General features: G+C 39.3%; 1 protein-coding gene across 3 annotated transcripts in view; it reads left to right on the top strand.

The window, feature by feature from the left end:
* Window positions 1-3,262: 3,262 nt before the first annotated feature.
* Window positions 3,263-4,237, top strand: part of zfhx3b (zinc finger homeobox 3b) — a 245,945-nt gene continuing 244,970 nt past the window's right edge. For all 3 annotated transcript variants that reach the window (XM_083794126.1, XM_083794127.1, XM_083794128.1), the window contains exon 1: window positions 3,263-3,591. The gene's annotated coding sequence lies outside the window, so the exon portion shown is untranslated. The remainder of the gene's footprint in view (window positions 3,592-4,237) is intronic.

Consider the following 4,237-nt stretch of genomic DNA (forward strand, 5'->3'; position numbering starts at 1 on the left):
AACCTACGCATGTATCGTGTCCATATGGTCAATAGGCCTCATAGGCCTATACTAATTAGGCCTTTACATAATTTGTGTAAACTTGACTTTGAATTGTTATAGCTTTATATGTCTGACTGCAGGAAAGCTTCTTATAAACCCCAAATTACACCCGACTATTTTTATAATCTCAGCAGCTTCTTTAACTATATATACTCTCCTATACTCTTTTCAACCTATATCCATTTTACAATCTCTTCTTCCCGAGATTGACATAAGTCGCAAATCCTGCAGATTCCTTCAGTTTGCCTCACAAACTGCAACATGAGAGCTGCAGCCTGCATGCAGCCCCTCTGTTTTGTGAAGGTGACAGTAACGGTTGTCAATAACAATATAATATGCAGACGCAGATCAGTCACTTCTAAAAACAAACAGTGGCTTATATACAGTATAGGGTCTACATGTATAAAGCAATATAGGCTACGGATGTATTAACCTAAGCAAGGTTTACTGTATTCATTGACGGAGAGGGGAGATACTTTTTCGTCATATAGGTTATTGTTGAGCATGTGCATATTGTAAATATTATAGAGTAGGGTAGAGTATCTGCAGAAATAGTGTGTCCCATTTAGACAGGCTGTACATCTCACGTCTGACTGCTCAGGCGTGACAAATACAGTCTTTGTTGAATGTTTGGAAAATTTTAATTTATTCTTAAAGAAACAGGTTTTTGGCAAGAAGAAACATCATAAGGGAACTATATGCCATAAGGCTAACGCAGTATGTAGATTTGTTAGGCTATACTGTAGTAAAACGAGACACTAACGATATTCTGCGTTATTATTAACCCTATATAGTGGGCAATATCTGCGAAGATAAGGCGCATGTATATAGACTCCTTCATGCTGCACCTTTGGCATGCAGCGTTGGAGTCAGCCCAATATTTTATATGGCATTAAACCTGCAGCCTTATATTGTGGTTCTAACAACGGCATCAAAATGCATCTTTACCTCGGTAAACACACTGCCTATTATGTAATCAATGGAAGCTGTGCCGGTTAGTATAGTGGACCGGGGCCCTACATGGAGCTGTTCAGCACAGAAAGTGTGCATATTGAGAATGAGGGATTGTCCATTTCTTTAGAGAAGTAACAATAGAATTATCATGACAAAGAGAACCGAGGGACTCAGAGGTTGATTTCAGCAATACAGTCTTTTCATTCGGGAGGAAACTATGGGACAAGTTGACGTTCGATGTAGAGGCGAAATGCTATGGCTATAGAAGTGAATATATAGAGAAAATAAATCAACGACCGTGTTGATAAAATGGGGCTTTTAAAATGCACCCGCTGATCAGGAAAAATATCAAATGGCAGGGAAACGTAATGGAGGTATATAGGCCTATACTTTCATAAATATCATATTGCATTATATACGCCAATAGAATGCCTAATTAGCTATATTTGCTATGTCTTCTCAAAACTCATAACCTATACTATATTTGCCTAAATCGATAACCTTCGTGCAGCTGACAGCTGTGTTCTATAGTCTACTGTGACAGATGTATTATTATTTTCATTTTTATTTCAGTGAATATAGGCTACATGCAGGCTGCTTATTGTTTCAGATATGTCATGACGTTTCCCCACTCGTCCTATACACTGTCAATGCTACATCTAAGTTGTTAGATTGAAATGTGCACACTTATTTATATCAGATATAGCTAAACGTTCTCAACGCATATCTTATGGGTGGAAAATAAACCCATGTGTGACATAACAGGGACTCGGGACACGCAAACGGGTATTTGCATATATACTGTATATAAACCAGAACTGGGATGGCGTAATAATACAAATGGGCTTTCAGGAGTTGTACAACTTCACTCACAAAACGGTATAGGTTACATCTTTGTAGAATATACAATACGTGACCATGCATGCCCGCGAGACCAAAAAAAGTCCCCAATTAATATTGTCATGCAAATGGCGAAGTATTGTGCAAGTGCATGTTTTGCACTGGCCCAGGCGTTTTGTTATCTCCTTTCCTCTGCACTTCTATCCCAACGTCTGCCCTCTACTACAAGTGTCTTTATTTTACGATTTTATCAATAAATATGGTCGTATAGGCTATAGTCCATATAAGTTAATTGGAAAACTAAGACTTAGCCTATATATACTATTTACAAAACTTCATTTTAGACATACGTCTATCGTAATTGAATTTCCACTTCTATGACAATTGAAAAGTTGTGCATTTATTTGCTTATATTGTCCAGGCTATATGTGCGTTTGTTAGAAATGTGCGTATTATGCCTGCATCCATAGTAGCCTTCAGACAAGCCATAGCCTATATTCTATCTTATATAGGGCACTGTATAGCCTATACCCTAACATATAGCTTTATGCTATAACCTTTTTATTATTCCAGGAATTTAACAAAAATGCCAATACATTGTACGCCCTATATATACGGTAATAATGTAACCAGGTGCCACTGCAGACACTGGGCTGTGTGACATTCCATTATCCTATGCTATTAAACCCAGGTAGCCTATGGGCTGCTCTCCTTGTATTCATGTGGAAATCGCCACAAATGTGTTTTTTTGTCTTAATTAACAATTGTTTTACTAGACATTTTCCACGTGTATAAAGGTTATGACATTTTGTATCATTGTATTTTGTTTTATTTTTATTCCAGCCATAGCTCAATTTATAATAGCTGTGTGTTTCACTAAAGTTGTAAGACACATTCAAAAGTAGCTTATAAACTCCAACACTCGATAAAAATCTGAACAGCCTCACTGGGCTTAAAGCTGATAAAAAACTTCGGTTATAGAAAAAAAATACAATACGATACAATACGCTTACGTTAGGCTACTGTGGTAGCCAAATGATTGCTAACTAACGTTCATATCATAAAAGAATAGCGCATATTAAAATCGCTATATATACAAAAGCAAAAAAGAACGGAGGGAAAATTCCAAGCCTAGCGGTGGGCATCGCCGGCTGCGGCTGTCTGCTCCAGTATTAACTTTCACTGTCTTCGTTCTAATCAAACTCTTACTTTCCGCCGTACTTAATTCCATATTTTCCAATTCCTGATCATTACTTTCCTCTTTTTCTACTTCTATCTATCTATCCATCCCTCCCTCCCTCCTCCTTCTCCCTCCCTCCCTCTCTCTCTCCCGAGCTCTCTCCTTTGCTGAAATTATTGATCCAGAAGGCGGCTAATTAGCCCTTCCCTTCGTGCTGTGTAATGAAGCACATGCGCACTGAATTAATCACAGCCATTTTTTGCAGGAAACTAATTAGCAGGAATAAAGATCCAAAGAGTTTTTTTTCTTTTCAATCATCAGATCTCACTTTCACCTCTTCCTCGCTCCCTCTAACACAAGACTCATCGCCTGCTTTGCATCCAAATTATTTTTATATTGCCTTTACAACTAATAGCCTACTTCGTTTTTTTTGTACACTCCCGCAACAACAATGATCTTTCTTTTGCCATCCTAAGCGCAAACTGACCAAAAGGGACTGCCTTGATGGGATCTTTAGCTAAATCGTCTCAATACTGGATTAAAAAGCAAGGATCACAAAGCGGCAGCGAGAAATTGTAAGTTTCAACTTTGCGTTTTGTCTCTTTTCCTCTCTGTTTCTACGATTCTATTCTTTTCGCTATATAGACTTATCTGGATCTCTCCTCTTTTCCCCTCTGCACGTAGCCTGCTGTAGCCCTGATGTAACGGACCTAGCATTTACCACATTTTGAGAAATGACAAGCGATCACAAGTTATCTTCATGCATAGTAGTTGTGTTTATTCTCGGTTTTATACGTATCGTTACCTGTGTTTACATCTGCCTTCGTCCTCGTTCTCCTCATGATGGAAGAAAAGCAACGGGCAAAAAAAAGGACAAGCGAGCGATCCTCTCCCCGAGCAGTTGACCACGAAAAACATCGTTTTCAACACATTACGTGCATTTCGATGGGTTTCGGGAAAGGCACACTGGGCTTATTGGTGTCAAGAAACATGTTTAGGCACAATTGCATTCGGATCAGGTTTATATTCGGGTAGACGAAGCGAAGGGGAAGCAGCGGCAGCTGCACATGAGCGCAGCCCCGAAAGGAACTCGAAGTCCAGCTTGCCTGGTCCGTGTCCGTCCGGGCGGCGACGTGCAGGGGAACCAGCGACCCGCTTTATAATTTGGACAGATATGGCACTTGCCATATATATCAAGTGTTTTCAGCATCGTTGTAGTTT

The sequence above is a fragment of the Protomyctophum parallelum genome, assembly GCF_964188405.1.
Source record: "Protomyctophum parallelum genome assembly, chromosome: 2".
Lineage (NCBI taxonomy): Eukaryota > Metazoa > Chordata > Actinopteri > Myctophiformes > Myctophidae > Protomyctophum > Protomyctophum parallelum.